Below are 13,767 nucleotides of genomic sequence, written 5' to 3' on the forward strand. Positions count from 1 at the left end.
AAATACAGCAGGCCATGTGGTCAGTGCTGATGAATGGCGTGTCTTTGCTACATGGACCAAGTACCAAAGTCCAGGACATGGGCTCCACCATGCTCGTTAATCAACATACTCATGCTGTCTGGAGTGCCCGACTATAATAATAAATGGCACATAACACATTCCAAGTTTCATGCTGAAGATTAATTTTATCGAAATCGACCACTAGGCCAAAAATAGACAGGCTATCTAAAAATAATTCCAAATTATAACAGGATTGCTACTGACCTTCCTTGATCAAAAGCTGTGGCAAATTCTCCATCTCGAAGAGACAGCTGTTTGGGTGATAGTTGTTGAATGATAACGTAAGGTGAGATGCAAAATATATTCTTGACCATCTTTACTACAGAGATGCCTAGAGTTTCTACGCTTTACTAATTAAAATTTTGGGTACTAGAGATACTCTGGAATCCTGGGTAGTGGGGTTGGGACCCTGGGGAGTGGGGTTGGGGGAGACACCAATATTAGGATAGGGCAAATAAAGTTCCTGACTGTCTTCATGTTCAATAATTAAGTTCATTTCAAGATTAGTTTTCAGAACATAGTCTTATGAGTATAAGACACAGGGCAGTACATGTAGATGAGGAAAAAGAAAAACAAGACCGTGTAAATTTGGAGACACAGCAGATCTCACAGAGTTGGCCAGGCTGGATACAGAGTATTGGAGCACAGAGTCAGGGTGAGGGGCTCCAGGTTGGGCTGCACAAGAAGGAGAAACATAGTAGGAGAAGGAGGAGATAGAGGCACCTGGGTGGCCCAGTCAGTTAAGCCTCTCTTGACCCCAGCTCAGATCATGATCCCACAGTTCATGAGATCGAGCCCCATGTTGGGCTCTGCGCTGACAGTGCGGAGCCTGCTTGAGATTCTCTCTCTCCTGCTCTCTCTGCCCCTCCCCTGCTCATGCTCTCTCTCTCTCAAAATAAATAAATAAACTTATAAAAAAAAAAAAAGAAACAAAGAAAGGAGACATGACCTCTCAGGCTTTTGTAAAAGGTCAATCTAAAAGGAAACAACAGCAGTGCTTGTGCCACATATGAAATCCATTTTTAATGTGCGGGAGTATGATCTGCCACTTACATGGTAATCACGAAAACAGACGAAACTTACAGAAAAATCAGTCTTTCAGGATCTATGCAAGTATGCAAGTTGGTTTCTCCAGCCTCATCCCCTACAATAATCCTCGAGCTTAATCTCTTATGCCATGGCCATGCAAACAAATCGACAGTTCCAAACAGACATTTATCATGCTTCTGCGAGCTTGTGACAAACACGGAGTTGAAGGCAGGGCATTCTTATCTAGAAACATCATGAGCAAATTCCTCTCCAGGTCAATGCTGCTTCTTTTACGAGGCTTTCACAGACTCCCCAGGAAGCAATTATCTTGCTGTTTTTGCTATTTCAACATTTGTAGGGTATTTAGTCCACTATTTAGGTCTTCCTTATTTGTTTCCCAGTTCAATGAGTTCCAAATGCACTCTGTAGTTAGCAGGTGCTGAATATATGTTGAAGTGAACTGAATGATCCCTGGAGGCACATTGAGAGAGGGAGCTGAACATGGGTGGAGCCCAGTTGTCATCTGCCTCATAGCTACCCGTTCTTTCAATGGACTGGTATCCTTCACTCTATACCTAGTATAGAGCCCTGTATAGATCAACTTAACTTTCTCTGTTTTTGCCAAGAAAGGCGGATATGTGTGAGCAGATATGGGACTTCAGAAGTTCAATGAGCAGGTGCCAATGTGTATTCTAAGCAGGTATGATAATTCACAACTGCCACTGAACTCAGCAGTAATGGGCTAGCTATCATTATTGGCTACCACTTATAGCTGTTAAGATTGTATTAGTTTGTGTCAATGGCAAGAAGGGCTAACGTTTACTATGCAGTGCACTTAGCTCAGTACATTAATGGTTGCTTGGTTTGTAGGCAAATGGGAGACTGCAAAGTCTTTGCAGTGAAAAATTGAAATGTTGCTGTATGATGCAGCTTTCAACAGTGGAAAGCATTTTGTATTTTTTTCTATCCTTATCATGCGTACTTATGTGCACACGAATACAGACATTAACAGTGCTAATTGATAAAAGAGTTAGCTTGAAAACGTTCAGACTAAAAGCACTAAGGTGAAAATGGAAATACATAAATTGAATGCAAATTGAAACTAGAAATACACGGGGTAAAAGGCACAGCACAGGGAATACGGTCAATGGTACTGTATGGTAACAGATGAGCGTCATGTAGAGATCTGTCAAATCACCAGCTTGTCCACCTGAAACCAATAGAACACTGTGAGTCACTAAACTTCAGGAAAAAAGGAGGGAAAAAAAGAAAATGGAAAATATAGACTGAGACTTCTTACACTCTTAGTCTTTATAAAGTTAAATAAATATTACCCTTTAATAACTTAGATGGTAATTAGGATATGAAGATAATGTATGGATTTAGTTTTGAAATTTCTATTTTTAAATTTTTTTTAACGTTTATTTATTTTTGAGACAGAGACAGAGCATGAGTGGGGGAGGGTCAGAGAGAGGGAGGGAGACACAGAATCCGAAACAGGCTCCAGGCTCTGAGCGGGTCAGCACAGAGCCCGACGCGGGGCTCGAACTCACGGACCGCAAGATCATGACCCGAGCCGAAGTCGGCCGCCCAACCAACTGAGCCACCCAGGCGCCCCTGAAATTTCTATTTTTAAAACATTTCATTGTGATGTATTTCATAGTCAGTAGAATGTTCAGTTATCAAGTGTACATCTCAATGATTATATATATATATATACACATACATATATATATATGTATGTATGTATCATGTGGCCATTATATAAATCAAGATATAGGCCATATCTATCACACCTAAATACTCTCTGATCTCCCTTTCCAGTCAGTAACACATCAGTTCAGATGTAACACTATTTGACTCCTATCCATACAGATTAATTTTACTTGTATTTGCATTTCCTTCATGGAACAAACAAGTGAATTTTTCCACTTTCCTCCTGTTACCGATGTCTAGTTTCATACCATGTGATCACAAAAGATACGTGTTAGAATTTAGGTCTTACATTTATTAAGGCTTGCTTTCTGGCCCAACATATGATCTCTCCTGGAGAATGTTCCACGTGCACTCGAGAAGAATGTGCATTCTGGCACTGTTGTTTGGAAAATATGTATATGACTGTTAAGTTCATTCGGTCTGAGGTGTTATTCAGGTGTGCTGTTTCCTTATTGACTTTACGTCTGGATGATCTATCCAGTGTTGAGAGCGGGGTATTGAGGTTGCCTGTTATTATGGCATTACTATTTCTCCCTCCAGTTCTATCAATATTTGTTTAAAGTATCCATGCCCCAAATGCTGAGGGCATCTATGTTTACAAGTGCTCTATCATCTTGGTGAACTGACCCCTTCATCACTGTATAGTGACATTCTTTGTCTCTGATGACTGATTTGGACTGAAAGCCTATTTTATCTGATATAAATATGGGTCCTGCTCTCTGTGGGTTAGCATTTTTATGGAATATCTTTTTCCATCTCTTTACTTTCAGCCTCTGTGTGTCCTTAAAGCTTAAGCGAGTCTTTTAGGTAGCACGTTGTCAAATCGTTTGTTTTTTAAATCTACTCAGCCACCCTGAATCTTTTGATAGGAGATATCAGTCCATTTATGTTTAAAGTAATTATAGATATGCAAAATTTACTGTTGCCATTTTGTTGTTGATATATGTGTGCATTTTATATATATGTTATTTTATATATATATAATATATATGGAATATGACATATGTAAGGAATATGTAAGGAATGAATATGTATGAAATATGTAAGGAATGAAATATGTGTGTATATATATATATATGTATACATATTTCATTCCTTTCTTCCTCTCTTGCTGTCTTTGTGATTTGTTTTTTCTAGCATCATTTCATTTGTTTCTCTTTTGTGTAGCCTGTATATGTTGTTTTTTTTTTTTTGTGGTTACCATGAGGCTTTCGTTAAACATAGATACATTAACGTGTTTCATTAAACATAGATATACTATGTTTAAGTTTTGTATGTGAAGTTTCATTTCTGAAAGACAGTTCACCAAGTCCGGCATTTACCTCTTTCAGTAATTTAAATACCCCATTCTTTCTAGCCTTTACGGTTTCTGTAAGGAAAACTTCTCTTTGTCTTGTAGGTATTTCCTTGTATGTAATGAGTTGTTTTTCTCTTGATGCTTTCAAAACACTTTGACTCTTAACTCTATATCTATATCTATATCTATATCTATATCTGTATCTATATCTCTATATATGTATGTGAGAGAGAGAGAGAGATAGAGAGAGAGAGACGGGGGGTGGGAAGGAAAACAAACGAGGGAAAAGCACAGAGAGAGGGGGAGAGAGAGAATCCCAAGCAGGTTCCAAGTTCAGTGTGAAGTCTGAAGCAGGGCTGATCTCACCAGCATGAGATCACAACCTGAGACGAAATCAAGAGTCAGACACTTAACCTACTGAGTCAACCAGGCGCCCCTGACTGTTAATGTTTTGATGTTACTTCATAATATTACTCCACGTCTTATAGAGATCTTCTTTGGATTATCTTGTTTGGGATCTTCTGAACGTCCCATAACTGGATATCCATGTCTTCCCAATATTTGGAAAGTTTTCAACAATTATTTCTTGAAATAAGTTTCTGCCCCTTTGTCTCTCTCTTTGCATGCCAGAACTTCCCTGGTACAAATGTTCATTCGCTTGGCGTCCAATAATTCACACAGGCTTTCTTCACTATTACATTTTTTTTTCCTTTTTGTTCCTCTCACTGGTTAATTTCAAATAGTCTGTATTAGATTTTGCAGATTCATCTTTCTGTATGATCAAATTTTTTGTTGATGTTCCCTATTGACTTTTTCAGTTCTTCTACTACATTCTTCAGTTCCAGAATGTGTTTGGATCTTTTTTTTTATGATTTATATTTCTTTATTAAAGTTCTCATGTTGTTCATCTATTGGTTTCCTGATCTCCTTTGGTTGTCTCTGCTCTCTTGCCTTTCATTAAGTTTCTTTAAGATGGTTATTTCAAGGTCTGTCACAGGCAGATTGAAACTCTTCATTCCTTTGAAGTCAGTTACTGTGGCATTATTAGTTTCCTTGGGGGTGTCATGCTTGCCTTAATTCCATCATCCATGTATTCCTGTTTGGTGTCTTTGAATTTAAAGGAGCAGAGGATATTTCCTGGCCTTTTAGACTGGGCATGGTCTATGAAGACGTTCTCTTGTTAGTTCCCCAGGCTGACAGAATCACCTCTGGGATTCTGAGCTGGGGCTCAGGGGGATATGGATCATTTGGTCCCTGGGTGGATATGGAACTCCCTCCAGGACCTTGTTTTGGGAGCCATATTTGATAAGCAGAGCCTATCCATAATTTTCTCATTTTCATCAGACTTTCAACATATTACTAAAATAAAGAATTATTTTCGTTTCACCTACGTATGTTTTCCCCTAAATACCTATCTTTGCTATAATGTTATCTCTGGTTAGCAAAGCAATTCCCTTTAGTGAACATGAAGAAAAACTGAAGATTATCATCCTAGGTTTCACTTGAGAGGCACAGAAGTACTTTGTAAATTTTCATGAAAGGTGACTCCCTACTGTGACGTTAACTCATTTTGGAACTGATGGCATTATAGTATTTGTATATAGAAACACTCACAAAGATGATCTAATTTTATTTTTAACTTTTCAATATCACATAGCTTTTTTATTTTTTTTCCATTGACTCTTTGTTTTTAAAATAATATGTATACCAAAATAGCATAAAGATAATAATAAATTTAAAACTGATATTCATCTAATACCTGCAGCTATTAATTAGATATGATATTGGCTTTTGTAACATGGTTAACATGTTACATGATTATATTTGCCATAATACAAAAAAAATCAAAATCTATATATTTACTATAATTTGAACCAATGATTTGAAAATAGACATGAAATATCACTTTGGCTTTTTGAAAGACTGAAATTAAATTCCATTACCAAATTCAATTAATTGGAGAATCAAGACTTTACATACACTAATCTAACCTAAATCCCTTACACTGAAAGTGAGAGAACAGAATCTCAAGGAAATTACAATGATGTTGAGCTCCTAAAGATACTTAAAAATAAAGTAATTAAAATTATTTAATCAATATAATTACTAATACAAGAACAAAGTGCTCCAAATATTTTTATTTGATGGATACTTCTCAGTGGCATATTTTCATATAATAAATACATACTTCTTTTTATTTGGTATCATTATGGATGATGGTAAAAATCAGTACAGTGCTGGGAAGTAATCTGAGTTCCAATGGAAACAGATACGAATGGGAGGTTCAAAGAAATAACTGTGAAATGAGTAAATATAACATTTTCAAAAGTTATGCTATAAATGGGTTTAGAGAACTACAGCAGAAGTCAGGAGTAATTGCAAGGTTAAAATTCTGGTTAACATCGGTAAGGAAGAAGTAAAACTGTCACTATTTGCAGGTGACATGATACCGTATATAGAAAACCCTAAAGACTCCACCAAAAAACTACTAGAACTGATAAATGAATTCAGTAAAGTTGCAGGATTCAAAATCAATGTACGAAAATCTGTTGCATTTCTATACACCAATAAAGAACCAGCAAAAAGTGAGATTAAGAAAGTAGTCTCACAACTACACTAAAAACAATAAAACATCTAGGAGTAAACTTAAGCAGAGATGAAAAACCTATACTCTGAAAACTACAAAACACTGATGAAAGAAACTGAAGATGACACAAAGAAATAAAGAGACATTCCAAGCTCATTGATTGGAAGAACAAATATTGGTAAAATGTCTATACTATCAAAAGCAATCCACACATCTAATGCAATCCCTATCAAAATACCAAAAGCATTCTTCACAGAAATAGAACAAACTATCCTAAAATCTGTATGGAACCACAAAAGACCCCAAATAGCCAATGAAATCTTGCAAAAGAAAAACAAAATTAGAGGTATCACAATTCCAGGTTTCAAATTATATTACAAAGCTGTAGTAATTAAAACAATATGGTAGGGGCACCCGGGTGGCTCAGTCGGGAGCGCTGGAGTGGCTCAGTCAGTTGAGTGTCTGACTTCAACTCTGGTCATGATCTAACGGTGTATGAGTTCAAGCCCCACATCAGGCTGAGCAGTGACAGCATGGAGCCTGCTTCAGATTTTCTGTCTTCCTCTCTTTCTGCCTCTATCTCATGCTTGCACTCTCTCTCTCAAAAATGAATAAGCATTAAAAAAATTTTAAAAAATAATGATTCAAAAATAGACACATAGCTCAACAGAATAGAAAACCCATATATAAATCCACAATACAGCCAATTATTCTTTGACAAAGGAGGAACAAATATGCAATGGGAAAAAGTCTACAACGAACGATGTTGGGAAAACTGGACAGCCACATGCAAAAGAATGAAACTGGACCACTATCTTTCACTATACACAAAAATAAACTCAAAATGTATTCAAGACCTAAATATGAGACCTGAGACCATAAACATCCTAGAAGAGAGCACAGGCAGTAATCTCTTTGATATTGGCCAAGCCAAATCTCAAGAGATCTCAGTCAACTTGTGACTGGGAACTCGACTGGAGGAGGACCTCCCTGGACTGGCCTCGTTAGTGCAAGGGAAATAGGCAAGGATAAAAGCCTGTCTCCTGAGGCAAGGAAAATAAAAGCAAAAATAAACTACTGGTACTACAGCAAAGTAAACAGCCACTGCACAGCAAAGGCAACAATGAACAAAACTAAAAGGCAACCTATGTAATAGGAGAAGACATTTGCAAATGACATATCTGATTATAGGTGAGTATCCAAAATATATAAAGAACTGATACAATTCAATACCCTGAAAACAAATAACCCAATTACAAACGGGCAGAAGACATGAAAAGACATTTTTCTAAAAAAGACGTACAGATGGCAAACAGACACATGAAAATATGTTCAGCATCACTCATCATCAGGGAAACGCAAATCAAAACTACAATGAGATAGCGTCTTATACCTGTCAGAATGGATAAAATGAAAAACATAGAAACATCAAGTGTTGGCAACAATGTGGACAAAGGGGAACCCTCTTGCACTGTTGGTGGGAATGCACACTGGTGCAGCCACGCTGGAGAACGTTATGGAGGTTCCTCAAAAAGTTAAAATCAGAACTACCCTATGATCCAGTAATTGTACTACTGTTTACCCCCAAAATACAAAAATTCTAAACCAAACAGATATATGCACCCCAATGTTTCTAGCAACATTATTTATAATAGTCAAACTGCGGAAGCAGCCCAGGTGTCAATCGATCGGTGAATGGATAAACAAGATGTGGTATTTACATACTATGGAAGATTACTCAGCCATAAGAAAGAAGTCTTGCATTTGCAACAACATGGATGGATCTCAAGAGTATAAAGCTAAGTGAAATAAGTCAGAGAAAGCCAAATATCTATGATCTCACTCATATATGGAATTTATGAAACCAAACAAATGAGCAAAGGGAAGAGAGAGGGAGAGAAACAAACCAAGAAACAGACTCTTAACTATATAGAACAAACTGATAGTTACCAGAGGAGAGGAGGGGGAGAGGGGAAATAGGGGATAGGGATTAAAGAGTATACTTCTCATGATGAAAGGAAAACAACAGTAAGTAAAAGAAAAAAATTCTGGTTACTGTTGTTGACTTGAATGGTACCCAACTGACATTATACAGATGCTGGTAGAAAGAGTCAGTAAAAATGAGAACTCAAAAATATAGGACAGGAATAGTTACTGACGCAAGGTATCTGTACACAGAGAACCTACAAGAGTATGCGAGGAAAATCTCTTTACACCTTTGTAGCAACACACGGGCACAAACTCACAAGTGTATGCCATCAGCTCTCCTAGGTCCACAAGTAATTTATCCACAAGTCTATATCACCTGTTCTGTGGTTGCTGACACTTCCCTTCCACATTCTTTGCTCTTGGAACTCAATGATGAAACATCGGTATACATTTTTAATCATGAAATATTTGGTATAGAGGAAATAAGACATGCTAGAGCTAGAACACAGTAATAAGAATTGCTAAAATGAGTGGTATTTAACTGTGAAGGAACACCATGGGCCTTCAAGAAACAAGTGTATCCTGGGTAATTGCAGGTGATTACTGTCTTGGAGCAAATCCCTCCCTCACTACTGGGTATGCTGGCCTCCCTTCCAAACTACCCTCAACATCACTTCCAACCACTGAAGACTGCACTTCTTTGACAGTCATGACTTCATCCACACAATTTCACCCTGTGCATTGTTTTAGTCTACCTTGCTTTTCTTTCTTTTTCTTTCTTCCTTTCTTTCTTTCTTTCTTTCTTTCTTTCACTTTTTTTTTAACAACATATCACTGACAGTTTTTCAGATAACCAATTTCTAGTTCCTGGAAAAGATCAAATTAAGGTTCATAGCCCTCAAATCAAAGTGGTTTACAACAAAACAAACAAAGCTGATGCTTATGGAATTTATTTGCCCAAGAAAATATTATTTTAATGTTTATTCATGTTTGAGAGATGGAGAGAGACAGAGCATGAGTGGGGGAGGGGCAGAGAGAGAGAGGGAGACACAGAATTTGAAGCAGGTGTCTAGGCTCTTGGCTGTCAGCACAGAGCCCGACATGGGGCTCAAATCCACGGACTGTGAATTCATGACCTGAGCTGAAGTCGCACACTTAACCCACTGAGCCACCCAGGCGCCAAAGAAAGTATTTTTAATGGGGATGCAGATGGAGGCGATGAACAGGTATTCAGGTAGGTTTATAATACAGTGGCTAAAAGTGAGGTCTAAGGAATCACACAATCCTGGACTCCAATCTCTTACCACTTACTAACTTTCTGATGTTGAACAAATTACCTTTTCTCTTGGCCTCAGTTTCTTTGTCTGATATTTGGAATAGCAGGGTCTAATTTACAGAGTTTTGAAATTAAAATAATTATGTAATAAAGACCTCAGAAGGTGAAAACTGATTAATGATGAGGTATGAGAATGATTACAATGAGAGTAATGATTATACAGGCAAATTAAAATTTAACCAGCGAAAAGTTTTTGCTATGCGTCTGAATTATAAATACAGTTGCAAAAGTCACTCCAAAGCGAAGAAAAATTTCTCCACTGGTTACTTTCAAAAAATTGTTCTGAAGACTTTTTCTTAAGATAAGTAACTAGACATTCAGGTGATTTCAGTAGAATGCAAAATACAAAAGATAACACAAGGTCAAACTACTTAGAATAAGAATAATTAAATCAGCCAACTGCATTATAAATGGGAAATTCTAAGATTTAAAAGATATTTTTACACATTTTACTATATATCACCTTTGGTATTAAGAAGGCCTAAAAATCGTACTTATTAAAATTTGGGTGGCTCCGTTGGTTGGTTGTCATATTTCGGCTCAGGTCATGATCTCACAGTTTGTGGGTTTGAGCCCACATCCAGCTCTGTGCTGACAGCTCAGAGCCTGGAGCCTGCTTCGGAATCTATGTCTCCTTCTCTCTCTGCCCCTCCCCCGTTCACGCTCTCTCTCTTCTCTCTCTCTCTTTCAAAAATAAACGTTAAAAAATTTTTAAATTTGTAAATAAAATTCACTAATATTTTAAAAATTTGTTTGACAGGTGTCTATACAATGGGAGTGTACTACACTTAACATTTAGGTTTATATTTTGATAGACATTTTAAATAGCAAGCATTAAATGATACTTCTACTAGCAATTTTAAAAAAGAAAGGACAGAGGAAGTAGAATAAATTTTATGCTAGTAATAGTCATAGCAATATTAGCAATCAGGAGATTTATAGAACCAAGTGATTTTCACTTTTATCGTGTACTTAGTTCGAAGGAAAGATATGGCTAAGTCTCCTTCACCTGGCTGAATGCCAGTACATGCAGCATAAGCTAGAAATCACTTTGTTCTAAAGCAGGCAGATCCCCTTTACGTCATGCAACACTATAAGAAAAATAATACCAACAACTAGGGAGAAAAAAAAAAGAACACAAATTATATCATCTTTATCCTATCACATTGAATCCCACATAGGAGGCTATAACACCAACTACAATATTTTTTTTTCAAAACTAAAACCCATGTGTTTAATATTCTTCAGGTGATACTGAAACAAAACATGATCTAAGGAAGAAAATGCTTGAGAGCTCCAAATCTAAAAGAACCTAGGAATACAATCCCCAAATGAATTCTTTTTTGTTTTTAGGAGCACTCAGTGATTCTCCTTATCTTACATACAACACCCAGTGCTCATTACAAGTGCCCTCCTTCCTCAATGCCCAACTAGCCCATCCCCCGTCCACCTCCCTCCATCAACCCACAGTTTGTTCTCTGTCCTTAAGAGTCTCTTGTGGTTTGTTTCCCTTTCTTGTCTTTGCTCCCCCTTCCCATATGTTCATCTGTTTCGTTTCTTAAATTCTACACATGAGTGAAATCACATGGGATTTGTCATTCTCCTAGTTCGCTTACCATAATACATTCTAGCTCCACCCACGTCATTGCAAATGGCAAGAGTTCTTCCTTTTAATGGCTGAGTAATATTCCATTGTATGTTTGTACCACACCTTCTTTACCTGTTCATCAGTCAATGGACATTTGGGCTCTCCATAGTTTGGCTATTGTTGGTAATGCTGCCATAAACTCTGGGGTGCATGTACCCCTTAGAATCTATAATTTTGTATTCTTTGGGTAAATACCTAGTAGGGCAATTATCACAAGGGAAATACAAATCAAAACCATGATGAGATATCACCTCACACCTGTCAAAATGGCTAATATTAACAACACAAGAACCAAGAGGTGTTGGTGAGGATACAGAGAAAAGGGAACTTTCTTGCACTGTTGGTGGGAACGCAAACTGGTGCAGCCACTATGGAGAAAAGTATGGAGGCGCCTCAAAAAAACTAAAAATAGAACTACCCCCAAATTCTTAATGACAAAAAGTTTCAAGCATTTCTTTTATAAGCGGGAAATATATACATACACACAGCAATTTATTCTACAGATGAACCTTCACAAATACAAAAGGGACAAATGAACAAGTTCAGTTTTTGCAGGATCTCTGTTATCAAAAAATAAAGATTGAAAACGATACAAGCTATGATATATTTACAGCTGAAAGAAAGAAATACAATTCATGCAATGAAGATTTTATAAAAGGTTTGTTAATATTTCATTTAGTTCCTATTATATATATATATATTAATTCTATTACTGTATTTCTTTTTCATACATACACATACATATACAAAAGAGAGAGAATTTCTTTTTAAACATTAGCTCATGTGATTGTGGGGTCTGAAATGTGTAGGACAAGCTGGAAGTCTGGAAATGCAGTTAAGAGTTGATGTTATGTTCCTGCCTACAAACAAAAGGCCCGCCTACATCATGGAGGGTCCTCTCCTTTACTTAGAGTCAACTGCCTGTAAACATTAATCACATCTAAAAAACAGCTTCCCAGCAATATCTAGAGGAGCGTTTGACCAAACACCTGGGAACAACAGCCTAGCTAAATTTGCCATACAAATGTAATCATCACAGAAGAAAGAATACAAACTTTACACATCGCTATACAGAAACTCCAAAATATCTCACAAGTAATTAGATTAATAAGATAATTTAGCAAGGTCATTGAATTATTTAACAAATTGATTTCATTTCTATCCCCAAGACATGGAAACCATTAATTCAGCAAGAGATTTAAACCCACCTCTCTCAGTTCGCAATAGATAAGGCTGACATAAAATCAGTAAAATTATAGAAATGGAAATGAAATATTAACAAGCCTAGTAGAAAATCTGCATTGTATCTGTATCATATAAATTGCATTTCTCTGTATGAATTATAAATACAGCATAACTCAATCTCTTATTTGTTGAACCAACAATGTTGCAAACATGAAACTTGCTCCTTTGCCACTTGGCTGTAGGCTATCCATGGGATAAATCCCTACAGGGAAGAGCAGTGTGCCGAGAGGTAAATGCATTCTCTATCTGTGTTAATACTGATGGGCTTGTTCACACACAGGATGCACAGTTGTTCAGTCCCTTCAAAGAGGTATAGAGTGCTTACCTCCCCACACTCTCGTTAGCAGTGCATGTTATTGAATTTTCGATTTTTATTAATCATATCGTTGATAACTAGAGACTCATGGAGGCTCTACTGAGAATTTCTGTCATAATGAATATGAGTGCATTTTCACACATTTAAGGAACATCTCTGGGAAATATTTGTTCATGTCTATTGCCTACTTCTAGGATATTTTGCTCCTTTGCTTTTTTATACCTAAAAGATATCCATGTACATCAAGGACATGCGAACTTTTTGTGTACAAAAATTATATGCTGCATATAATTTCCCATTTTGTCATACGTTTTTTGTCTTTGTATATGGTGTTTGTCAATCCCAGCTTTTTCGTCTCTTTTGTATATTGTAGACTACATTGACTTATTTAGACATTATCTAGGGTTTGATTTATACTTGAACTTTGCTACCTTGACACTGTAAAAAAAAAAAAATAGCCCATATTAACTCACAACCCGTTTTCAGTTTTGCATTTAAATCTTTGAGGTAATGGGAGTGTAAACGTTGATCCAACCTTATTTTGGGGGTTGGGGGAAACAACTCTTCCTTACAGAAGAATTCGAAATGATAATGTTGAGACAAC

Source organism: Puma concolor, chromosome B1, assembly GCF_028749965.1.
Source record: "Puma concolor isolate L17-30 chromosome B1, mPumCon1.1.hap2, whole genome shotgun sequence".
NCBI classification, from domain to species: domain Eukaryota; kingdom Metazoa; phylum Chordata; class Mammalia; order Carnivora; family Felidae; genus Puma; species Puma concolor.